General features: G+C 47.4%; 1 protein-coding gene across 2 annotated transcripts in view; it reads right to left on the reverse strand.

Annotated features, from left to right (window-relative positions):
* LOC145344560 (nuclear transcription factor Y subunit beta-like) overlaps nt 1-15786 on the reverse strand; it is a 34230-nt gene extending 18444 nt beyond the window's left edge. For both annotated transcript variants that reach the window (XM_080191756.1, XM_080191755.1), the window contains exon 1: nt 15674-15786. The gene's annotated coding sequence lies outside the window, so the exon portion shown is untranslated. The remainder of the gene's footprint in view (nt 1-15673) is intronic.
* Nucleotides 15787-27112: the final 11326 nt, after the last annotated feature.

Genomic DNA, 27112 nt, shown 5'->3' on the forward strand with positions numbered 1-27112 from the left:
TGATCTTTCTCTACACCCTAGCTATGACTGTAACACTACATTCTGCACTCTCTCATTTCCTTCTCTATGTAGGGGATGTTTTGTCTGTATAGTGCACAAGAAACAATGTTTTTCACTGTGTGTTAATACATGTGACAATAATATAACAAATCAAATCAAAATCTGGGAAAACTGATGAAATAAGTACAAAGCTAAACAGAAAGGATTGGCAAACCAACTTCTGTTCAAAAGTCCCTCAACAGGAATAGTTTAAGCACTGACAGAAATTCATCAGGTGTGTCCCGGGCTTCTTTGAAGAGAACGTTATTGATGTATATTTAGGGTGGCATAGTGGTTAGCACTGCTGCCTCACAGCTCCAGGGACCTGGGTTCAATTCCCAGCTTGGGTCACTGTCTATGTGGAGTTTGCACATTCTTTCCGTGTCTGTGTGGTTTCCTCCAGGTGCTCCAGCTTCCTCCCACAATCCAAATGATGTTCAGGTTAGGTGCTTTGGCCATGCCGAATTGCCCCTTAGTATCCCGGGATGCGTAGGATAGAGGGATTAGCACGGTAAATATGTGGGGTTACAGAAAAAGGGCCTGGGATGGGATTGTTGTCGGTGCAGATTTGATGGGCCGAGTGGCCTCCTTCGGCACTGTAGGGATTCAATGACAGTTTCTGTGAGGTTGTGGAATATCAGGAAACGCTTCACAGCAGCCCTCATTGAGCAAAATATCCCATGAAACTAAACAAAGTGATTTAGGCACAGGTAATCAAAAACTGGGCCAAAGGAGGTTTTTGGAGATGTGGAAAAGTTAGGGAGAGTGTTCCAGATCTTGCTGCCTCGGCAGCTAACCCATGGCTGATAGAGGTGAAGGTGATTGGGGTGCAGAGCATGCCGAGTGCTGATATCCTGGTGAACTGTAGGATTATAGCAGCTGACAGCGATATTGAAGGGACAAGGCCATGGGAGAGACTGGAAAATAAGATTTTAAACTTAACTCGAACCATTGCAAGACTGGGGACTAATGTCCGTTAGTCAGTGGAGAAAGTGATGGGTGAACCAGATTCGGTGTGAGTAGTGGCACGGAAGCGGAATCTTGGGTGAGCTCAGGGTTATCGAGGGCAGGGGTGGGCGGCAAGGGCATTGGGACTGTCAAATCTGGAGGCATCAGGCATGGGTTATGATTTGATTGATGAGCTGAGGCAGGTTTAGGGTCTGTTGATATTACGGAAGGGAACGTAGGTAGTCTTGGTGATGGAGATAATAGGGGACAGAAGCTCAGCATCAATTCAGGTGCCAAGATTGTAACTGGTTTGGTTTAGCCTGACTGCTGCCAGTGCAAAGGTGAGAGTCTATGGTTAGGTAAGAGCTTGACAGGGACAGAAAACAATGGCTTCAATTTTCCTAAAACATAATGTGGAAAATGCTTCTGCTCATCCAGAACTGATTGTCAGACAAAGAGGGCTACAAATCAGAGGCAGTGACAGAGGCTTGAGCAAGATGAGAGTGAGAAAGGGGCTGGGTGTCAGTGTATACACAGTTTTCAGATGATACTGCCAAGGCAGCATGCAAGTTCAAAGAACCATAGAACCCTACAGTACAGAAGGTGGCCACTTGGCCGTTGAGTCTGCACCGACCACAATCCCATCCCAGGCCTTATTCGCATGCATTTATCCTAACTGGTCCCCCTGACACCAATCCACCTAACTGCACATCTGTGGACTGAGAAAGGTGAGAAATAGCAGGCGGCCAAGAACAGACCTTTGCAGTGGACTTCTGCAAAGTGGGACCAATGCAGCCAATTCCCTAGCTATGGTTAGGCAGGAAGAGAACTAGACAAGAACAGTTCCAACCAATAGTAAATGGACAGCGGCTGAAGGGAGATGATCTATCAAAGCCTGACGGAACATCATAGAAACATAGAACAACACAGCACAGTACAGGCCCTTCGGCCCTCAATGTTGTGCCGAATCAGGAAGATGATCAGAAATAGTTTATCATGGTTTACACTGTATGCCATGTGTGATTGAGATACACACTGTTTCAGTGTTGGGGCAGGGGTGGAGACCTGATTGGAGGTGTTATGAAACATATTAAGGTGTAATAGGGTATCAGAGCCAAACTACAGCAGCAAACAGAATCTGTTGTTGACAGGCAGTCAAGAGGGCTGAACATTTGAAAAATAACTTAAGACAGTCTTCTTCACAAAAACTGTGGCAAATTTGGGGAAATTTCATGCTGGTATTGCATCGGAGGCATTTTATTTAGACAGATCAGAAAGAAACCACTGCATTTATGGGTTTTCCACATTCAAGGCAACTCGGAAGTACTTTACAACCAATGAAGGCATTTTTTAAATTACAGTCACTGTTCCTGTGACAGCCACTAGCACACAGTAGGGGCCCAAAGGCAGCAAATGAGTTGAATAAGTAATGAATTGTGGTGTTAGTTGGAGGGAAGGTTGACCACAGCGCCCACTCTTCATACCCAGTAGTGATCTATGATTGGTAACAGTCCTTTACTGAAAGGCCTCGGTTTAATGTCTCATCTGAAACATGCCAGCTCTGGCAACGCGACATTCTCCCAGGTCTAGGGTGAGGTGCAAGGCTAAAACCAACACTAGGCTCCTTCAAAAAGAAGGACAAAGGAAAAGGACTGAGCTCCTACAACTTTAATAATTTATATGCTTATCTAAGTAGATTTTGTGCATAGATGGATTTCAATAGGGACCTGCATTGCTTACAGAGGCTCCCAAAAACAAAGTGCCAGAACAAAGCCAGAAAACTGTGGTAGCTTCATAAAATGCACAAGCATAAGATCTGCATGCTGTTACATGCTGAACTTCCTCACAACATCTGCACCAACTGTTAACAACTGATGTGTTAATTCAGGACTGTGATCTCCTTGTCTGGGCTTGCTGTCAAGCGAACCATTTTGCTTGTTAACTGATTGCGGTGTTTCTAGTGGGATTCAGTGCAAACTATCAAAATTAGTTTGATTAGAAACTGTGTAAAATCTATTACTAAAGTCAAGCTACTGTGTGGAGTACATGATGGCATAGTGGTTAGCGCTGCTGTCTCCAAGCACCAGGGGACCAGGGTTTGATTCCCGGCTTGGGTCACCGTCTATGTGGAGTCTGCACGTTCTCCCCATGTGTCTGTGTGGATTTCCTCTGGGTGCTCCAGTTTCTTCCCACAGTCTGAAAGACGTGCAGGTTAGGTGTACTGGCCATGCTAAATTCTCCCTCAGTGTACCCGAAGAGGTGCCGGAGTGTGACGACTAGGGGATTTTCACAGTAACTTCACTGCAAGCCACTGTGACACAACAGGCCTATTAGTGACACTAATGAATAAACTTTAAAAAAACTAAACTTATTAAGTAGCTGCTGGCACTGATCATAATTCCATTCATTGACAGGAAGACTCAGAGTCTTTCCGATGACTAAAGACATTGATTGCTGTAAAACCATTTGCTAACTCGTACACAGAGGATGGTGAGACCATCAGCATTCACCATCATTATTCTGCAGGTAACCACAGCTTCTAGAGTCTACCTGTACACTGCTAAACTTGGAAATTCAAATGTTGTCACCAGTGATTCTACACCTCCCATAGGTAACTCTGTTGAGAACCCTACCCCCTGCCAGTATCTGTAAAAGATAGAAAACAAGCTAAAGTTTCAGGTCAAACGGAAACATTTTCAGTTCGAGTTTCATATACCCAAAATTTTAACCTGCTTTTCCTCCCCAGATACTGGCAACACGCCGTGCATTTCCGTGACAGCACTCTGATTGGTAAACATTCACTTGAACCTCTTTATGTGAAAAGGCAGGATGATTGGCATACTGGAGTTGCGGCACAATAATCCTTTTTATGCATTTAAGGTTGCTTCTTCAAACTCCTGCAATGGCTTCTCACCTTGCTCCTGCATCGAGCTCAGGTCTCCCCCAAGGGTCATTACACAGTTGCTTTCTGTTCCACATCTACACGCTACTCCTTGCAGCAGGCATCAATAGGAATTGCGGCATTAGTTTCCACGGTACACTGGTAGCACCCCAATCTGCTTCCACCACCTAGCCTCTGCCGGTCTCTAAATTGTCCCATTGCTTGCGTGGTGAGCTGATATTCCTTCTGTATGAGTAGCAGGAAGACTAAAGTCAACTGCCTGTTCCCCACAGCACCCCTCCCCCTGGCAACTATCCGAGGTTGAAGCTGACTGCTTGCATTTGACTCCAAGATGAGCTACCTATCAGACACTCTGTACCATTACGCCACTTCTGTAACATCACATCTGCCCTGGCCTCAACTCACCTGCTGCTGAAACCTTCATCTGTTGCCTCTAAACTTGACTATTCTAGAACCGCTGAGAAAAAGCTTTTCATCATACACTCTTCAGACCATTTACAAGAATGCAACATGAGGGAAATCATCAAATGTATACAAGACTGCTGAACGATTGGCAAGTGGACTCTGATTGTTAGAAGCATTGATGTGGAGATGCCGGCGTTGGACTAGGATAAACACAGTAAGAAGTCTGACAACACCAGGTTTAAGTCCAACCGATTTATTCGATAGTAAACTCGCAAGCTTTCAGGGTTTGCCCCTTCGTGACCCCGAAAGCTTGCGAGTTTACTGTCAAATAAATCGGTTGGACTTAAACCTGGTGTTGTCAGACTTCTTACTACATTAAAAGCATTGCCATGGAAATGCACCAGTTGATAGTGACTGACAGTGAAATGCCAAGCATTGTTTTGAACTTTAAGCCAAGCAGCATGACTCTGATTGGTCAAGCGATTGCCATGAGGAATGAACCAATGAATGGTTGCCAGTTATTTTATTAAGTGGAAATAGGCGCAATGTGCATACAAGTCCTGTGTATTAGTACATGAAACTTCCAGTACATGTAAATGCACCAAACTGTGAATCAGAATGACAATCCTAAATTTGTCAACATAATTCTTAGCACACAGTCAGCAAACGTTATTCCAAATGTTGACTATTCCAAGGCACTCCTGGCTCGGAGGCTCTACCCTCCATAAACTTGAGATTATCCAAAACTCTGCTACATGCATCCTAACTTGCACCAAGTCCCTTTCATCTTTATGCTCGCCAATCTATATTAGTTCCTGGTTTAGCTAAGCTTCAATTTAAAAATTCTCACCCTTGTTTCAAATCCTCCATGGCCTCAGAATCCCAAGCATGACCCAATCCCCTTCCCACTAATCAATGCACCCTCACTGCCCAAAACAGAGACATGCGCTTTCTCTAATTCTGACCTTGTAGTACAACAGGCAATAGAGAAAACTAATAGAACACCCATGTTTAAAGCAAGGGTAATTGAATATAAAAGCATGGAGGCTATGCTTCAGTTATATAAGGTATTAGTGAGATCACATTTGGAATACTGTGTACAGTATTGGCCTCCTTACTTAAGGAAGGATGTAAACACATTGGAAGCATTTCAGAGGTGGTTTACTGGACTAATACCTGCAAGGAGTACATTGGCTGATGGGGAAAGGTTAGACAAGATAGGCTTGTATCCATGGAGTTTAGAAGAGTAAGACAGGACTTGATTGAAACACACAAGATCCTGAAGGGGCTTCACAAAGTTCATGTGAAGAGGATGATTCCTCTGTGGGAGGATCTAGAACTAGTGTTGCTGTTTAAAAGGGTTGGCCATTTAAGACAAAGATGAAGAGAATTCTTTTCTTTCAGTGTTGTGAATTTTTGAGGCTCCCTTTGCAAAAGGTGGTGGAACATAAGCATGAAAAAAAAGCAGGCTCTTTGAATTTTTTAAGGCAGGTAGCTAGATTCCTGATGAGCAAGAGGTGTGAAAGGGGGTAGGCCAGAACACAAAGTGGAACTTACAATCAGATCAGCCATGATCTTATTAAATGGGTGGAGCAGACATTCAAGGGGCCGAATGGCATCATTTGTATTTCCTCATGCTAAATGCTCCACTGACGGTGAAGCTTTCAGCTGCCAAGGTCCTAAGACTAGGAATTTCCTCCCAAATTCTGTTTCTCTTTCCTCCTTTGTAATGCTCCTTAGAACCTCTTTGACCAAGTTTGTGATTATCTGCCCTAACACCTCTTGTGACACAGTGTCATATTTGGCTTGACAGTGCTCCTGAGACGCAGGTCATGTTGCATCTGTACAAGGTGCTGGTGAGGCCACACTGGAGTACTGTGTACAGTTTTGGTCTCCTTACTTGAGAAAGGATATACTGATACTGGAGGGGATGCAGAGGAGATTCACTAGGTTGATTCCAGAGTTGACAGGGTTGGCTTATGGGGAGAGACTAAGTAGACTGGGGCTATACTTATTGGAATCCAGAAGAATGAGGGGAGATCTTACAGAAACATATAAGATTATGAAGAGAATAGATAAGATAGAAGCAGAAAAGTTAATTCCACTGGCAGGTGAGACTAGAACTAAGGCACATAGCCTCAAAATAAGGGGAAACAGATTTAGGACTGAGTTGAGGACAAACTTCTTCACACAAAGGGTTATGAATCTGTGGAATTCCCTGCCCAGTAAAGCAGTTGAGATTACCTCATTGAATGTTTCTAAGGCAAGGATAGATAAATTTTTGAACAGTAAAGGAATTAAGGGTTATGGTGAGTGGGTGGGTAAGTGGAGCTGAATCCATGAAAACTTCAGTCGTGATCTTATTGAATCGTGGAGCAGGCTCAAGGGGCCAGATGGCCTACTCCTGCTCCTAGTTCTTATGTGACAGCGTTAAAAGGTGATATACTATTGCAAGTTGTTATTGCTGAATCCAATCTAATTCTAATTTGAAACAAATTAATTTGGCTGAGCAAGTGGGTGAGGACCTGGCAGATGGAATACAATGTTGGCAAGTGTGAGGTTATCCACTTTGGCAGGAATAATAGTAGGAGGGACTACTACTTAAAGGGCGAAAAGCTGCAGCATGCTACGGTGCAGAGGGACCTGGGGGTCCTTGTGCATGAATCGCAAAAACCCAGCCTACAGGTGCAGCAGGTGATCAGGAAGGCAAATGGGATGCTGGCCTTCATAGCGAGGGGGATTGAATACAAAAGCAGGGAGGTCTTGCTGCAACTGTACAGGGCACTGGTGAGGCCGCAGCTGGAGTACTGTGTGCAGTTTTGGTCGCCACACTTGCACAATGATATTTTGGCCTTGGAGGGAGTGCAGAGGAGGTTCACTGGGCTGATACCGGAGTTGAGGGGGTTGAACTATGAAGAGAGGCTGAATAGACTGGGCTTGTACTCTTGGAGTTTAGAAGGATGAGGGGGGGGGATCTTATTGAGACATATAAGATGATGAAAGGGATGGATCGGTAGAGGTGGAGAGGTTCTTCCCGCTCAGAACAGTAGGACCAGAGGGCACAGCCTCAAGATAAGGGGGGGGGGGGGCAGTTTAGAACGGAGTTGAGGAGGAACTTCACTCAAAGGGTGGTGAATCTCTGGAATTCTCTGCCCGTTGAAGTGGTGGAGGCTACCTCGCTAAATATATTTAAGACGTGGGTAGATAGGTTTTTGGTAGGCAAGGGGTTAAGGGTTATGGGGAGAAAGCGGGAAAGTGGAACTGAGCCACTTCAGATCAGCCATGATCTTATTGAATGGCGGGGCAGGCTCGAAGGGCTAGATGGCCCACTCCTGCTCCTATTTCTTATGTTCTTACGTTCAAACAGAAAATGCTGGAAACTCACAGCCAGTCTGACAGTATCCACGGGGAGAGGATAGAGCCAATATTTTGAGTCTAGATGACCCTTCGTCAGAGCCGAGAGAATCAGCAGAGAATCAACACTATAAGGTTGGTGGGGAGTAGAATGGGACAAAGGGGACATAAATGAGGATACAGAAGGCTGAGAAAGGTGTTGAGAGTGCCCATTAAGTAATCAGAATACAAGAATGGCAGTACAGAGGTACAGATTGTTAAAGGACTGCCTGAGGAACGTGACAGTCTAATTTGGATTACGAAGAAACCAAAGCAGTCAGACTGAAGTGATCTTTTAAAAATTTGTTCCAGAGATGGGCTTGTGTTGACTGCCCATCCCTAATTGCCCTTGAACGGGGTAGTTTGCCCATTTCAGGAGACTTTGGCCAGACTACGTGAGGACGGCAGATTTTCCTTCCCTAAAAGAGACATTAGTGAACTACATGGGATTTTACAACAATTGACAATGGTCTCATTAGCACCACTTTTAATTCCAGATTTTTACTGCATTCAAACTGCACCATCTGCTGTGACAGGATTCGAACCTGGGTCCCCAGAGCATTCCCCTGGTCTCTGGGTTATTAGTCCAAGAACAATACCACTAGGCCACTCCCTCCCCTGCAGACCAATATGCGCAAAGTGCTTCATATACGCATGTGAAATTCACCATTCTTCTTCACCATTTGAACAGAGATCTTAGCACCTTCAGTAAAATAAGATGGGAATCACAAACATGCTTGCTGCACCAATGCAGCTAAATTCCATTCCCACGAAACAACATCAACAGGGGTTTATGCAAAGTTCATTCAGATTGTTGCCTGCAAAGTGTGATATCCAGTTTGAAGAGGCAAAGAACACAGTTTAACACAGATCCTGCAGGAGGAAAACATATATCAATAAAGAAAAGGTGACAAATGATTCTTTATCGCATTGTAGATGTTGTGCATCCTTCCCATAACTCAGACACAATCAGAGGAAAACTCAGCTGTGCTGATGAATATCTCGTTGAAAGGAATGACACTTTGTTAGATTCACATCATCCAATCAAATCTTTCATTCGTGGAATCCTTACAGTGCAGGAGGTGGCCATTCAGCTCACTGAGTCTGTACTGAGCACAATCCCACCCAGGACCTGTTCCCGTTACCTCACATATTCACCCTGCTAATCCCCCTGACACTAGGATCAATTTATCACGGCCAATCCACCTAACCCACACACCTTTGCACATTCAGAAAACAGTCAATCTGGAACTTCCAGACCAGTGAAAACTGTTGTTTCCACAGTGCCATACACAATACAATAAAGAGTAGATGCTTCAGAAGTGCTTTTTGGCGGGAGAACATCTGAAACGACATTAACCCTCAGAAACTTGCGGTGCTCTTTTACAACTGTGTGCAAGGCTGCTCTGACAATCAGGGCCTCTCCTCAAGCTCTGCTCTTACTGCAACTATTAAAACAGAACAGGTGCATCCTATCCGTCTGTCTTTGTGGTAATTTACAGAGTCTAAACTCTGCAGCACAACTAAAGGCCATTCAGCCTGTGTGCAAGCTCGACACTAACTTCCTCCCACCCCACTTCAACTCACCCTCTCTGCATCTCCTATTCCTTTCTCCCTCACGCTTACCTAACTTCCCTGTAAACGCGTCTATGATGTTCAACTCCACATTCTCACAGCTCGCTGGCTCAGGATGTTTCTCCTGAATTTCCTGTTTGGAGTTATTAGCGCCCATCTTAGTTTCATAGAATTACTACAGTGCAGGAGGCTGCCATTTGGCCCATCAAGTCTGCACTGACCACAATCCCACCCAGGCCCTTTTCCTGTAACCCCACATACTTACCCTGCTATTCACCTGGCACAAGGGTCAATTTAGCACAGCCAATCCACCTTACCCACACATCTTTGGACTGTGGGAGGTAACACATGCAGAATGTGCAAACTCTACCCAGTGACCCAAGGTCAGAATTGAACTCTGGTTCCTGGCACTGTGCCACTCCTGTTGGCACAAGTCATGGATCAAGCACAAATCCCTGTTCTTTATGCTCGACAGCACAGCAAAAGGCCATTCAGCTCAGAATCAACTCCTCACTATCCACCCTCAAAAAGAATTCTATTATGGTCACTCATCGCCAAGGGTTCTCGCAACTCGACAGCCAGCCAATGCTTTTTCATTGCACAATACCCAATCCAAGGTGCCCTGTTCCCTTGTCGATTCATCAACATACTGGTCCAGAAAACCATCTCATATACACTCTAAAAGTTCCTCCTCTAATGTACTATAACTATTTTGACTCTCCCAATCTATATGCAGATTAAGGTCACCCATAATTACAGATGTTCCTCGAACACATGCATCCCTGATTTCCTGTCTAATGCTATTCCCAACGTTATCACTGCAGTTTGGTCTGTAAGCCACCCCTACAAATGTTTTTTGCCCCTTGGTGTTTCTTAACTCCACCCATACACATTGTCTGTGCTAATATCTTTCCTTAATATCGTATCAATATTCTATTTAATCAACAAAGCAACTCAACCACCTTTTCCTTTCAGTCTATCCTTCCAAAACATTGAATAGCCTCAACGTTTAGTTCTCATCCTTGCTCACCTTGGAACATAAGAGCATAAATAGGAGCAGGAGTAGGCCATCTAGCCCTTCGAGCCTGCCCCGCCATTCAATAAGATCATGGCTGATCTGTCGTGGCTCAGTTCCACATTCCCGCCCTCTCCCCATAACCCTTAATCCCCTTGCCTATCAAATACCTATCAACCCGCGTCTTAAATATATTTAGCGAGGCAGCCTCCACCACTTCAACGGGCAGAGAATTCCAGAGATTCACCACCCTTTGAGTGAAGAAGTTCCTCAACTCCGTTCTAAACCGCCCGCCATTTATCTTGAGGCTGTGCCCTCTAGTCCTACTGTCCTTTCTGAGCGGGAAGAGCCTCTCCACCTCTATCCTATCCATCCCATTCATCATCTTATATGTCTCAACGAGATCTCCCCTCATTCTTCTAAACTCTAACGAGTACAAGCCTAGTTTATTCAGCCTCTCCTCGTAGTTCAACCCCCTCAACTCCGGTATCAGCCTAGTAAACCTCCTCTGCACTCCCTCCAAGGCCAAAATATCCTTGCGTAAGTGCGGCGACCAAAACTGCACACAGTACTCCAGCTGCGGCCTCACCAGTGCCCTGTACAGTTGCAGCGAGACCTCCCTACTTTTATATTCAATCCCCCTCGCTATGAAGGCCAGCATCCCATTCGCCTTCCTGACCACCTGCTGCACCTGCAGGCTGGGTTTTTGCGACTCATGCACGAGGACCCCGAGGTCCCTCTGCACCGTCGCATGCTGCAGTTTTTCGCCATGTAAGTAATAGTCCTTCCTACCATTATTCCTACCAAAGTGGACAACTTCACACTTGCCAACATTAAATTCCATTTGCCAGTTCCTGGCCCATTCGCCCAGCCTATCTAGATCCTTCTGCAGACTCTCCACACCCTCCGCACAATTTGCCGTTCCACCAATCTTGGTGTCATCAGCAAATTTCGACACCATACACTTGGTTCCCTCCTCCAGATCATCTACATAAATGGTAAATAGCTGAGGCCCCAGCACCGACTCCTGGGGCACTTCACTAGTCACCAACCGCCAATCCGAATAGCACCCATTGACCCCCACTCTCTGCCTCCTATTTGACAGCCAATCCCCTATCCACGCTAACACCCTACCCCCAACTCCGTGCCCCCTGACCTTCTGTAATAACCTCTTGTGAGGCACCTTATCAAACGCCTTCTGAAAATCAAGAAACACCACATCCACCGGCTCTCCTCTATCCACTGCCCTAGACACATCCTCATAGAACTCCAATAAACTCGTCAGACACGACTTCCCCTTAACGAAACGTTAAGGGAGACCAGGGGAATGCTCTGGGGCCCCAGGTTCGAATCCTGCCACAGCAGATGGTGCAGTTTGAATTCAATAAAAATCTGGAATTAAAAGTGGTGATAATGAGACCATTGTCAATTGTTGTAAAATCCCATGTAGTTCACTAATGTCTCTTTTAGGGAAGGAAAATCTGCCGTCCTCACGTAGTCTGGCCACTTCATCCCAACTAATCAAACCCCTTTACATTTATCTGTGCAACTAATTCATCCATCTTATTTTGAATGCTCTGAGCATTTAGGTACAAAACATTCAAGCTAGTGCTTTTAATGTTCTTGTCCTGTTCCTATGATTTTTTTATTATGTCCTTATCTGGTCCTTGATTTCTCTATCATTTTATTTTCCTTGTTGTCTTTTTGCTCTTGAATACTTATGTAAAGGTTCAGGGGGAATCCTTAGGTACTCACTCCCCTGCTGTATTATAAACTCTCCTCAATTACTGTAGCAAGTACTGCCCTCCCTCCACTGCCCCAGGACAACCTCCTTCCTGGTCCTGCCTCATTCCCCAACTCAACAATGGCTCAGAGGATTGCTGCAGAGGTCTGTGCACACAATCCAAACTGATGCTGAAGGACATGAGTGGGGGAATGCCGCATGCTGGTACATGCCTTCTTTCGGAGGTGAATTTAAAGTGGAGCCCTCTTGGGTGGGTGTAAAAGATTCCGTGGCGACTTTTCAAAGAACAGAAAGGGAATTCTCCCCATTGTGCCGGCAAGTATTTACCAGTCATCATCAAAACAAATAAGAACATAAGAAATAGGAGCAGGAGTAGGCCATCTAGCCCTTTGAGCCTGCCCCGCCATTCAATAAGATCATGGCTGATCTGTCGTGGCTCAGTTCCACATTCCCGCCCTCTCCCCATAACCCTTAATCCCCTCTCTTATCAAAAACCCATCAACCCGCGTCTTAAAAATATTTAGCGAGGTAGCCTCCACCACTTCAACGGGCAGAGAATTCCAGAGATTCACCAACCTTTGAGTGAAGAAGTTCCTCCTCAACTCCGTTCTAAACCGCTCCCCCCCTTTATCTTGAGGCTGTGCCCCCTAGTCCTACTATCCTTTCTGAGCGGGAAGAGTCTCTCCACCTCTATCCTATCCATCCCATTCATCATCTTATACGTCTCAATGAGATCTCCCCTCATTCTTCTAAACTCTAACAAGTACAAGCCTAATTTATTCGTTTGGTCATCACTTCTTGAGCTCCCATTGTGCACAAATTAGCTGCCACATTTCAACAGAGTTACTCAGGTACAACAGAGGTTACGTTTCAAAAGTGAATCATTGGCAGTAAGGCACTTTGTGGTTGTCAAAAGCACTGTAGAAAGACAGGTTCTATCTGTCCACCTTCAAACCCAGCTCCCTGGTCAAGCTACTTCCAGTCGCTTCTCCTTTACTTTCTGGTTGTATCACAGCTTGGTACGGCTCCTGCTCTGACCAAGACCGCAAGAAACTACAAAAGCTCGTGAATGCAGCCCAATCCATCACACAAACCAGCCTCCCACCCACTGACAGTCTACACTTCCCGCTGCCTCAAAAAAGCAGCCAGCATAATTAGGACCCCACACACCCTGGACATTGTCTCTTCCACCTTCTTCTATTGGGAAAAAGATACAAAAGTCTAAGGTCATGCACCAACTCAAGAACTGTTTCTTCCCTGCTGCCATCAGAGTTTTGAATGAACCTACCTTGCATTAAGTTGATCTTTCTTTATCCCCTAGCTATGACTGTAACAGTACATTCTGCACTTTCTCGTTTCAAAGAACAGAAAATTACAGCACAGGAACAGGCCCTACAGCCCTCCAAGCCTTACAACGGCCATGTTGCCTGACTCAACTAAAACCCCCTACCCTCCCAGGGACCATATCTGTCTATTCCCATCCTATTCATGTATTTGTCAAGGCGCCCCTTAAAAGTCACTATCCGCTTCCACTACCTCCCCTGGGAATGAGTTTCAGGCACCCACCTTCCTCCTCTATGAATGGTATGCTTTCTATGGTGTGCAAGAAACAATACTTTTCACTATATACTAATATGTGTAACAATAATAGATCAAATTAACTGACACAGGTGTCTACTTTATTTCCTGACAACACCGGTGAAATGCCATGGGATATTTTCCTATCTTAAATGCGAGATGCGACAGCAAGTTGCCATTTTAGCCAAAGCCAAACCAGCACGGATTCCGCAGTGCTAATTCAGAAACTGTACCCATTCAGACTGAGTGAGATTAGCACATACAATCTAGCACACACAGGACAGTTATGGATGACTGGGTGTGGTGGCGTGGCCCCAACACTATCTTGGCGGATGACAAACACAGAGGGTGGCCCTTTTTTTTGGAGCCAACACCAAGTTTCTGTGGTATTCATTCTCAAGCCAGATCCCTTCAAATTTGAGTGCCTTCTTTGTATTGTCCTTGAACGTCTCTTCAATGATACATCAAGTAGATGCCAAAGAATTATCACTGATGTTTGTGACACATGAAACAAGTTATTTATTCCTTTGCACACGAGTTACTCCTTTGCCTTAAGATGAAATAGCCAAAAGCAATGAAAATTCAAAAATTTGCAAACTAAACACACACAAAGCCTGAAGTACAACTATGGGCAGCAAGGTAAGCCAGTCAACAAGTAATGCAACACTCAAGATAAAATATTAATGGCTAGTTCCCAAGAAATCAAACAATTACTCAGTACATTTTCTATGTTTTGAATAATCAGACCTTCCCTCACAACAGCCAAATCCCACACTACCAGCAAATTCACAATCATTCTTGAGCTCGCTATAGTTAAGAGTCATTACAGGACACTTCCTTCCCGGTTAACAACAAAATACATGTTATGGATCAGAAACAGTCGGTCAAACATTGAAAAAAAAACACAAGGTCTCTGGTCTCTAATTCATTCTTATTTGTAGAGAATGAACGTGGGGGGGGGGGGAGGCTGAAGAGATTGGCGGTCGGGGGTGGGGGGGGGGCAAGGGACAGATAAGCCAAACTGAGCCCAACATTGGGCAGTGAGGAAGAAGTAGGCAAGGGGGCAGGGGGGCGACAGGGGCAGGCAAGGGGACAGGGGGCAACAGGGGGCAGGCAAGGGGGCAGGGGCAACAGGGGCAGGCAGGGGGGCGACAGGGGGTCAGGGGCAGGCAAGGGGGCGGGGGGCAACAGGGGCAGGGGGCGACAGGGGCGGGCAAGGGGGCGACGGGGGCGGCGGGGGGGGCGACGGGGCAGGGGCCAACGGGGGCAGGGGGCAGGCAAGGGGGCGGGGGGGCAACAGGGGCAGGCAAGGGGGCGGGGGGGCAACAGGGGCAGGCAAGGGGGCGGGGGGGCAACAGGGGCAGGCAAGGGGGCGGGGGGGCAACAGGGGCAGGCAACAGGGGCAACAGGGGCAGGCAAGGGGGCGGGGGGGCAACAGGGGCAGGCAAGGGGGCGGGGGGGCAACAGGGGCAGGCAAGGGGGCGGGGGGGCAACAGGGGCAGGCAAGGGGGCGGGGGGGCAACAGGGGCAGGCAAGGGGGCGGGGGGGCAACAGGGGCAGGCAAGGGGGCGGGGGGGCAACAGGGGACAGGCAAGGGGGCGGGGGGGCAACAGGGGGCAGGCAAGGGGGTGGGTGACAGGGTAATGGGAGGGGGATCAGTTACCCCCCCCCGGGATTTTTTTGGGGGGGGAGGATTCCCGGGTCCCGGCTCCGGGATTCTCCCCCCACGCTGGGGGGGGGGGGGGGGGGTCAGCGCGGGCCTGGCGGGGACTCGGTTCCAAATGGAGCGCGGGGGAGCGGAGCGAGCGGCCCGGGTCCGGCGGGAGGCCCAGCGCGGGCTCCCCGGCTGCAGGCGGGCTGAGTGCCCGGGCCGCGGGAGGCCGGGCCCGGGGAGCGGGGGGAGAAGCGGGGCCCGAGCGGGCGGGCGGGCGGTGTGTGTCTGTGGCGGGGCCAGTGGTCGAGGCCGCGGGGCCGGGTTGCCGCTGCCGGCCGCCGGGCCGCCTCTCCGTGTGTGGGCGCGGGGCGGGGGAGCCGCTGCGATCGGTAGCGATCATTGGCCGAGCCGGGGACAAACCTTATGGCGGCGCTGCCGGAGCCCTGGTTGGTTGGTCGCAGAGGCGGCTGTGGTTGGACAAAATGGCTGCGGAGGAGCCAGTCCCAGCGCGGAGCTGCACTTCCCGCCGCCGCCCCTCCCGCCGCCTCCGCGCCGGGGCCATTCCCCCTCCCTCCCCCTGCACTGACAGCGCCCCAGGGCGGAGCTCCGCGCTCAGACCACCCCTCACAGACACACATACACTGCCCCACGGCGGAGCTCCGTGCCCAGACCATTCCTCACACATACACACACACTGTCCCCACAGCGGAGCTCCGTGCCCAGACCACCCCTCACAGACACACACTGCCCCCACGGCGGAGCTCCGTGCCCAGACCATTCCTCACACATACACACACACACACTGTCCCCACGGCGGAGCTCCGCGCTCAGACCACCCCTCACAGACTCACACACACTGCCCCAGGGCGGAGCTCCGCGCTCAGACCACCCCTCCTAGACACACTGCTCCCAGGAGGAAGCTCCGCGCCCAGACCACCCCTCACAAACTCACACATACGCTGCCCCACAGCGGAGCTCCATGCCCAGACCACCCCCTCACAGACTCCCACATACACTGCCCCACAGCGGAGCTCCATGCCCAGACCACCCCTCACAGACTCACACATACACTGCCCCACAGCAGAGCTCCCCACCCAAACCACCCCTCGCAGACTCACACATACATTGCCTCACAGCAGAGCTCCATGCCCAGACCACCCCTCACAGACTCACTCATACACTGCCCCACAGTGGAGCTCCATGCCCAGACCACCCCTCACAGACTCACTCATACACTGCCCCACAGTGGAGCTCCATGCCCAGACCACCCCTCACAAACTCACTCATACACTGCCCCACAGCGGAGCTCCATGCCCAGACCACCCCTCACAGACTCACTCATACACTGCCCCACAGCGGAGCTCCGCGCCTAGCTCACCCCTCACACACACACACACACACACACACACTGCCCCACGGCGGAACTCGACATCCAGACAACGTCACCCCCTCACGGTGGAACTCTGTGCCCAGACCACACCGGCCCACAGCAGAGCTCCACGGACAGACCACACTCTGTTCTCCACTCTCCCCTCCCTCAGATCTCGCACACATCTTGTCCCCAGCTCGGAGCTGCAAATTCACCTCCGTCCCACCCTTGCCCCCAGTTGGAGCGGGGATCGAACCCTGTGGTGTTGGCACCAATCTGATCCACACCGGGACCCGAAGAATGCCTGTTGTAGTCTGGAGCTGTGGATAGTGAAGCTCTAATTTCTTTCCATCGCAGGAATCTCTCCCCTCTTACCACCTGCCATTCAAGTTTATAGTTTTATTTATTAGAGTCATAAGTAGGCTTACATTAACACAGTGTTAACCGCTGTGCCACCCTTGTTGGAGGGGTTTACAAGTTAATACTCAACATGTTTGGCCCCATTAGGAACACACCTTCCTTGGATCTGCAAAGGGACTTGAACCTGGAGCTTCTGGCTCAGGGGCAGGGCTGCTCCAGGACCTCAGGACTGGTGCAGTAGATCTAAGATCTGAAAGGTAGTGTCTCAGTGGATCACATTCCAACACTGCAGTGTTGAAAATAGGAGATTCGGGTCCTGTTTCCTTGTCTTGCGTGTGGTGGAGATCACTGTAAATCATGCTTGGCTCTGGGTAGACAACTTGGGGTTAGCACGGCTGCCTCACAGCACCAGGGACCCGAGTTCGATTCCCAGCTTGGGTCGTTGTCTGTGTGGAGTTTGCACATCGTCCCCGCGTCTGCGTGGGTTTCCTCCGGGTGCTCCAGTTTCCTACCACAGTCCAAAGATGCGCAGGTTAGATGGATTGGCCATGCTAAATTGCCCCTTAGAATCAGGGAGACTAGTTAGGGTAAATGCATGGGGTTATGGGGATAGGACATGGGTGGGATTTGATGGGCTGAATGGCCGCCTTCTGCAGTGTAAGGATTCTATGATTCTAACTCGAGAAGAAGAAACAGTGTTGATCTCCCATTAGGCTGGTTACTCTTTATCATTACTGTGATTAATACTGGCAATGACTGACTCTGATGAAGGGTCATCCAGTCTCGAAACGTTAGCTCTATTCCCTCTCGTGCTACCAAATAAACCTGTTGGACTTTAACCTGGTGTTGTGAGACCTCTTATTGTGCCTATTCCCTCTCCACAGATGCTGTCGGACCTGCTGAGACTTTCCAGCATTTTCTGTTTTTGTGTCTGGCAATGACTTGCTTGGCCATAACTTAGAAAACAAATATATATTCATGTTTAACAAACTATTACATAAACTATTTGAGTAGGGGCAGGGAGCATGGAATCGCCTTTTTGCAAACTCCAAAGGGGGAATCATGCGTAGACTGGGTTTTGATTTCTTCTGTGGATCATTTAATATTTCTCCTCTTTAAGTGCTGTCGTAGCAGAGTAACTCACCTCCTGACTCCCCAAAGCCTGTCCACCATCTACAAGGCAGAAGTCAAAAGGTCATCTGGACTCGAAACGTCAGCTCTTTTCTCTCCTTACAGATGCTGCCAGACCTGCTGAGATTTTCCAGCATTTTGGTTTCAGATTCCAGCATCTGCAGTAATTCGCTTTTAACAAGCTAGGAGTGTGATGGAATACTTTCCGTTTGCCTGGGTGAGTGCAGCTCCAACAAAACTCGAGAAGCTTATTTTAAATTTGATTTATTATTATCACATGAATTAACATACAGTGAAAAGTATTGTTTCTTGCGTGCTATACAGACAAAGAATACCATTCATAGAGATGGAAACGAGACAGTGTAGTGTTACAATCATAGCTTGGGTATAGAGAAAAATCAACTTAATGCGAGATAAGTCCATTCAAAAGTCTCATGGCAGCAGGGAAGAAACTGTTCTTGAGTCAGTTGATACGTGACCTCAGACTTTTGTATCTTTTTCTCGATGGAAGAAGGTGAAAGAGAGAATGTCCGGGGTGCGTGGGGTCCTTAATTATGCTGGCTGCTTTGCCGAGGCAGCGGGAAGTGTGGACAGAGTCAATGGATGGGAGGCTGGTTTGCGTGGTGGTAAAACAAAAGCTCAACAAAGCTCCAGAACAAAACAGCCTGTTTATTTGGCACCTCCATGTGCCTCTCCAGTATTCGCTCCCTCCAGCAACCTTGGCAGCAGTGTGTGCCATCTACAAGATACACCGCAGCAATTTTCAAAGGCTCCTTCAACAGCACCTTCCAAATCTGCGACCTTTACCATCTAGAAGGTCAAGGGAGGGCAACAGATGCACGGCAATATCACAGCATGCCACACACCATTGTGACTTGGAACTAAATTGCCATTCCTTCACTGCTGCCAGATCAAAATCTTGAAATTCCCTTCTTAGCAGCACTGTGGGTGTTCTTACTCCACATGCGTTGTATCAGTTCAAGAAGCCCACTTTCCCGAGGGTCATTATGGATGGGCCTTGCTAATGACATAAATAAAGAACATAAGAACATAAGAAATAGGAGCAGGAGTAGGCCATCTAGCCCGTCGAGCCTGCCCCGCCATTCAATAAGATCATGGCTGATCTGGAGTGGATCGGTTCCACTTGCCCGCTTTCTCCCCATAACCCTTAATTCCCTTATTGATCAGAGACCTATCTACCCGTGACTTAAATATATTCAGCGATGACACTCTTGTCCCATGAACAAATAAAAAAAAATCTTTCCTGTCTCTTCAGGTGTCATGCGCACCTTATCTGTCTCCCAATACACCATATAGACCAAGAGTTCCCAAACTGGGCTCCATGGAACCCTGGGGTTCTGCTGGAACTTCTCCCAGGGGTTCCATGGCAGTCCAGGCCAGGATACTTCTCTAGAATCCAACCTCTAATTGGATAAGCTGGAAACTGTACCAAACTTCAACTGTACCAATCAGGGTGAGCGTGGAGATGGATTGATGGTGAGAATGGGGCCTGCACAAGGCTGAGAATATGAGTGAGGCTTGCGAGAGGGTGAACAATGGGGAGTTTAAAGTTTTAAGTTTCATTCATTAGTGTCACAAGTAGGCTTACATTAACACTGCAATGAAGTCACTGTGAAAATCCCCTAGGCGCCACACTCTGGCACCTGTTCGGATACATTGAGGGAGAATTTAGCACGGCCAATGCACTCTAACCAGCACATCTGGGAGGAAACCGGAGAACCCAGAGGAAACCCACGCAGACATGAGGAGAATGTGCAAACTCCACACAGATAGTGACCCATGCTGGGAACTGAATCTGGGTCCCTGGTGTTGTGAGGCAGCAGCGCCTCTGTGCCACCCTCAACCAGTCAGGTTTTTCTACCAACCAATTAGCCATATCAAATAGTTAAGTTATATTTTGTACCATAAATATATGTTCTCAATTTTTCAAGATACGTGATCTACATATAAGCTGTTTTCATTGAGCTGGTTTACTGCACCCACAGCAATCTGTTACTAAAGAGGCTTTTCTGTGCTTGCATCACTTGGTATGTTTTGTTCAGAAACTTCAAGCATCAAGCGGACTCAGTGGGATTAAGACTGCTTATCTCATCCCAGCTGCTGGAGTTCTGTCCACTTGATGTTAAAAAAGCAATGTGGCTGTGAAGACCAGACATGTAATATTTAACTGACCAAAAAGGCTGGAGGGATGGGTCACAGGTTCCCTACAGTGGCCATTCAGCCCATCGAGTCTGCACCATATCTCGGACAAAGCATATTTACCCAGGCCACTCCTCTGCTCTATCCCCTAACTCCACGCATATACCCTACTAATCTACATATCTTCAGACACTAAGGAGCAATTTAGCATGGCCAATCCACCTAACCTGCACATCTTTGGAGAATGAGGATGCAATATTAGATCTCCTATTAGGAAATGAGTTAGGGCAAGTGACGGAAGTGTGTGTAGGGGAACACTTTGGTTCCAGTGATCATAACACCATTAGTTCCAACTTGATCATGGATAAAGATAGATCTGGTCTTGGGGTTGAGGTTCTAAACTGGAAAAAGGCCAAATTTGAAGAAATGAGAAAGGATTTAAAAAGGGTGGATTGGGACAGGCTGTTCTGTGGCAAAGGTGTGATTGGTCAGTGGGAGACCTTCAAAGGAGAAATTTTGAGAGTGCAGAGTTTGTACGCTCCTGTCAGGATTAAAGGCAAAGTGAATAAGAATAAGGAACCTTGGTTCTCGAGGGATATTGGAACTCTGATAAAGAAGAGAGATGTTTTTCTCTTGTAATCCACAGGTGCTTCGGTCCGCCTTGTTGTCCAACAAGGGGCATACACGCGGTGGGTCGTACGAGGGCTGCTCTTGGATGTTTCGAGACTAACCTAACATAATAAGAACATAAGAAATAGGAGCAGGAGTAGGCCATCTAGCCCTTCGAGCCTGCCCTGCCATTCAATAAGATCATGGCTGATCTGTCGCTGCTCAGTTCCACTTTCCCGCGCTCTCCCCATAACCCTTAATCCCCTCTTTTATCAAAAACCCATCAACCCGCGTCTTAAAAATATTTAGCGAGGCAGCCTCCACCACTGCAACGGGCAGAGAATTCCAGAGATTCACCACCCTTTGAGTGAAGAAGTTCCTCCTCAACTCCGTTCTAAACCGCCCCCCTTTTATCTTGAGGCTGTGCCCCCTAGTCCTACTGTCTTTTTTGAGCGGGAAGAGTCTCTCCACCTCTATCCTATCCATCCCATTCATCATCTTATACGTCTCAATGAGATCTCCCCTCATTCTTCTAAACTCTAACGAGTACAAGCCCAGTTTATTCAGCCTCTCCTCATAGCTCAACCCCCTCAACTCCGGTATCAGCCTAGTAAACCTCCTCTGCACTCCCTCCAAGGCCAAAATATCTTTGCGCAGGTGCGGCACCCAAAACTGCACACAGTACTCCAGCTTCACGTCTTTAGTGTACGCTTAAACTGGACCAGATACTGGGCAACATGACAGCTCAGTGACTATCACTGTTTGCTGTGCAGATACATGGATTTGGCCCGGTGTCTGTGGGAGTTTGCGCATTCTCCCCGTGCTTGCGTGGGTTTTCTCCGGGCGCTCCGGTTTCCTCCCACACCCCAAAGATGTGCTCTTAGGCTGATTGGTGTAACAAATTGTCCCTAAATTAGTCTCCCCTCAATCTGGTTTCCAATGTGGAGTGCCATAAGCATAGACAAGGGTAATGCGTGGAGAGGGGACTCACAATGTTGAAATGGCGGCGCGGGTTCGTTGGGCCGAAGGGCCTGTTTCCCGTGCTGTGTTGTTCTTTGTTCTTTAGATGTATGACATGTATGGGCAACAGGGAACAAATAAGATGCTTGAGAAGTATAAAAAGTGCAAGAAACTACTTAAGAAGGAAATCAGGAGGGCTAAAAGAAGACATGAGGTTGCTTTGGCAGTCAAGGTGAAGGATAATCCTAAGAGCTTCTACAGGTATATTAAGAGCAAAAGGATAGTAAGGGATAAAATTGGTCCTCTTGAAGATCAGAATGGTCAGCTATATATGGAACCAAAAGAAATGGGGGAGATATTAAATGGGTTTTTTGCATCCATATTTACTAAGGAAACTGGCATGACATCTATGGAAATAAGGCAAACAAATAGGGAGGTCATGGAACCTATACAGATTAAAGCTGCTTGCTGTCTTGAGGCAAATCAGAGTAGATAAATCCCCAGGACCGGACAGGATATTCCCTTGGACCTTGAAGGAGACTAGTGTTGAAATTGCAGGGGCCCTGGCAGATATATTTAAAATGTCGGTATCCATGGGTGAGGTGCCGGATGATTGGAGGATAGCTCGTGTTGTTCCATTGCTTAAAAAAGGCTCAAAAAGTAATCCGGGAAATTATAGGCTGGTAAATTTGACATCAATCGTTGCTAAATTATTGGAAGGAGTACTAAGAGATAGGATCTACAAATATTTGGATGGACAGGGACTTATTAGGGAGAGTCAACATGGCTTTGTGCGTGGTAGGTCATGTTTAACCAGTCTATTAGAGTTTTTCGAGGAGGTTACCAGGGAAGTGGATGAAGGGATGGCAGTGGGTGTTGTCTACATGGATTTCAGTAAGGCCTTTGACAAGGTCCCTCATGGGAGGTTTGTTAGGAAGGTTCAGTTGCTAGGTATACATGGAGAGGTAGTAAATTGGATTAGACATTGGCTCAATGGAAGAAGCCAGTGAGTGGTAGTGGAGAATTGCTTCTCTGAATGGAGGCCTGGGACTAGTGGTGTGCCACAGGGATCAGTGCTGGGTCCATTGTTGTTTGTCATCTATATCAATGATCTGGATGATAATGTGGTAAATTAGATCAGCAAATTTGCTGATGATACAAAGGTTGGAGGTGTAGTGGACAGTGACGAAGATTTTCAAAGCTTGCAGAGGGATTTGGACCAGCTAGAAAAATGGGCTGAAAAATGGCAGATGGAGTTTAATGCAGATAAGTGTGAGGTATTACACTTTGGAAGGACAAACCAAGGTAGAATATACAAGGTAAATGGTAGGACACTGAAGAGTGTAATAGAACAGAGGGATCTGGGAATACAGATACATAATTCCCTAAAAGTGGCATCACAGGTAGATAGGGTCGTAAAGAGTGCTTTAGGTACATTGGCCTTTATAAATCAAAGTATTGAGTATAAGAGTTGGAATGTTATGGTGAGGTTGTATAAGATATGGGTTTTTGATAAGAGAGGGGATTAAGGGTTATGGGGAGAAAGCGGGAAAGTGGAACTGAGCAGCGACAGATCAGCCATGATCTTATTGAATGGCGGGGCAGGCTCGAAGGGCTGGATGGCCTACTCCTGCTCCTATTTCTTATGTTCTTAAGACATTGGTGAAGCCGAATTTAGAGTATTGTTGCAGTTTTGGTCACCTAATTACAAGAAGGATATTAATAAGGTTGAAAGAGTGCAGAGAAGGTTTACAAGGATGTTGCTGGGACTTGAGAAACTGAGTTACAGAGAAAGGTTGAATAGGTTAGGACTTTATTCCCTGGAGCGTAGAAGAATGAGGGGAGATTTGACAGAGGTGTATAAAATTATGATGGGTATAGATAAAGTGAATGCAAGCAGGCTTTTTCCACTGAGGCTAGGGGAGAAAAAAACTAGAGGACATGGGTTAAGGGTGAAGGGGGAAAAGTTTAAAGGGAATATTGCGGGGGATGGGCCAGTGGGGGGGGGGGGTGGTTCTTCACACAGAAGGTGGTGTTTCTTGCGGTCTTGGACAGAGCAGGTGCCACACCAAACTGTGATACATTTGGAAAGGATGCTTTCTAAAAATTGGTGAGATTTGTGATAAGCATGCCAAATTTCCTTAGCCTCCTGAGAAAGTACAGATGTTGGAGGGTTTTATAACTATAGCAAAGGCACAGAGGGACCAGGACAGGTTATTGGTGATCTGGATACCCAGGAACTTGAAGCTTTTGACCATTTCCATTTCGTCACCATTGACGTAGACAGGTGCATGTTCTCCATTACGTGTCTTGAAGTCGATGATGATCTCCTTCATTTTACTGACACTGAGGGACAGATTGTGTCCTGGGGGCAAAATCTTGCGAGAAGCGATAAACAAGATTCTCGCTGGTGAGATCTCATTTCCTGATTTTCCCCACTCTTCACTGGTGCTATAATGTTGTATAATGTTATAATATAATCACTCACCTGATGAAGGGGCTAACCCCGAAAGCTAGTGGCATTTACTACCAAATAAACCTGTTGGACTTTAACCTGGTGCTGTGAGACTTCTTACTGTGTTTACCCCAGTCCAATGCCAGCGTCTCCACATCATGGCTATAATGTTGTGGGCAGGAATCTCAATGCAGTACCTTTTAATGAATTTTAATATGATGAACGGGATTCCCCACCATATCTCCCCCCTATATTTAGAATTTCCTTATTGGTGAGGGGGGAGTCGAAGGGAACCTCCCGAGGGCGCACAGAGAGAGAGAGGTACATGCCCAGACCCCCAACATGGCTGTGTCAGGGGCAATACCAAGGGGGCCCACTCTGGGGAGCTCCATTGGAAGAGGTTCCCCTTATCTGTGGGGGGAGTTGCCCCAGGGCTTTTGTGTGTGTGTGTGTGTGGGGCAGGGGGGGGCGCAGTTCCCTCATCACTGAGGGAGAGCAATGTCTACAGGCAATGCACATTTCAGAGGCTCAGCATCAGCAAGGTACCTCACAGAGCTTGTGGAAGGTTTTCAAAGCTTGCAGAAGGATTTGGACCAGCTAGAAAAATGGGCTGAAAAATGGCAGATAGAGTTTAATGCAGATAAGTGTGAGGTATTGGCTTACAAGCCAAGGTGGAGATCATGGGGAAGGAGGGTGGGAGGGGAGGCAGAGGGGTCTGATGAGCAGGACAATGGATTGTCTTGAAGGCTCTCCACTTCTCCAGGTTGGTCTCTTGATCAGGAACTAAATGTCTGATGACAAATAGTCCCTCCCCCTCAGAGGGGAGCACCTTTTGTAGGTATCCCACATGGTGACTGTCCTCTGGTTCGATACCAGTGGAATCAATGGCCTAGTGGTATTATTGCTGGGCTATTAATCCAGAAACTCAGCTAATGTTCTGGGGGACCCGGGTTTGAATCCCACTATGGCAGACGGTGGAATTTGAACTCAATAAGAAGATATCTGATGATGGCCATGAAGCCATTGTCATGGTGGCACAGTGGTTAGCACCCCTGCCTCACAGCGCCAGGGACACGGTTCAAGTCCCAGCTTGGGTCGCTGTCTGTGTGGTGTTTGCACGTTCTCCCTGTGTTTGCTTGAGGGTACTCTGGTTTCCTCCCCCCTTTCTGGGAAGCAAGTACAGAGGAGATGTTAGGGGTAAGTTTTTCACTCAGAGGGTGGTGAGTGAGTGGAATTGGCTGCCATCGGTGGTGGTAGAGGCGAAATTGCTGGGGTCTTTTAAAAGACTTCTGGATGAGTACATGGGATTTAATGGATTGGAAGTTACAAACAGTTCTATGGCTTGGTAGGTATGGATGTGATCGGTGTAACTTGTGGGCCGAAGGGCCTGTTTGTGCTGTAGTGTTCTATGTTCTGGTTAGGTGCATTGGCCCGAACAGCTGGTGACTAGGGGAATTTTGCAGGAACTTCATTGCAGTGTTAATGTAAGCTTTGCTTGTGACTAATAAATAAATTTTACTTTACACTGTCAATTGTCAGAAAAGCCCATCTGGTTCACTAATGTCCTTTAGGGATGGAAATCTTCCGTCCTTACCAGGCCTGGACTACATGACTCCAGAGCCACAGCAATGTGGTTGATTCTCAGTTGTCCTACCTTTCCACTCACCTGGTGAAGGAGCAGCACTATGAAAGCTCATGATTCCAAATAAAGCTGATGGACTTTAACCTGGTGTTATTGTGCCTACCCCAGTCCAATGCTGGCATCTCCACATCGTGGACCTCTGAAGTGGCCTCCTAGCAAGCTATTTAGTTCAAGGGTTACGAGGGACGGGCAATTACTGCTGGCTAGTCAGCGATGCCCATGTTCCATGAACGAATGAGGAAAAATAAGGCCCTAAAGTGGGCCTTAATTGGTCGGTCCGACAACCTACAGGGACCACAATCAGATCAGCCATGATATTTTTGAATGGCAGAGCAGGTTCGAGAAATGGCCAACTCCTGCTGCTAATTTGCGTATTTGTACATCAAACAATCACTTAATGCATTTTTAATTTCCAATAACTAAGGCAACAAGCCCCCATTAATATTTTATCTGGAGTGCTGCATTATTTGTGGACTGGGTTATCTTATCACTTGTTGTAATTCAGGCTTCTGTGCGTTTAGCTGGCAAGTTCCTGGAGTATCAACCTAGTTAGATGAAATAGCCAAAAAAAATCTCCAGTGAGCTGTTTAATTGTCCACCACCATTCACAACTGGATGAAGCATACCATTCATAAAGTACATAGGCGAGAATGAAAGGAGAGGGGACAGAATATAATGTTGCAGTCATCAATAGGGTGTAAAGAAAGATCAACTTAACATATGAAACTGTGGAACTCGGCCACAGAAGGCTGTGGAGGCCAGGTCATTGAGTGTCTTTAAGACAGGGATAGATGGGTTCTAGACTAATAAGGGGTTATGGGGAAAAGACAGAGAATGGGGATAAGAAAATATCAACCATTATTGAACAGTGGAGCAGACTTGGCGAGCCGAGTGGCCTAATTCTGTTCCTATGTCTTGCGGTCAGTCCATTCAAAGGTCTGATAGCAGAAGGGAAGAAGCTGTTTCAGTCAACTGGTATGTGATTTCAGGCTTTTGTATCTTATCTCCTACGGAAGAGTGTGGATGAGAGAATGCCTGGAATGTGTGGGGTCCTTGATTACGCTGGCTGCTTTTCCAAGGCAGCGGGAAGTGTAGATGGAGACAACGGATGGAAGGCTGGTTTGTGCTGCATTCACAACCCTTTGTAATTTTTTGTGGTCTTGGTCAGAGAAG

Source organism: Carcharhinus amblyrhynchos, chromosome 6 (assembly GCF_965287045.1).
Source record: "Carcharhinus amblyrhynchos chromosome 6, sCarAmb.v2.hapA, whole genome shotgun sequence".
NCBI lineage: Eukaryota > Metazoa > Chordata > Chondrichthyes > Carcharhiniformes > Carcharhinidae > Carcharhinus > Carcharhinus amblyrhynchos.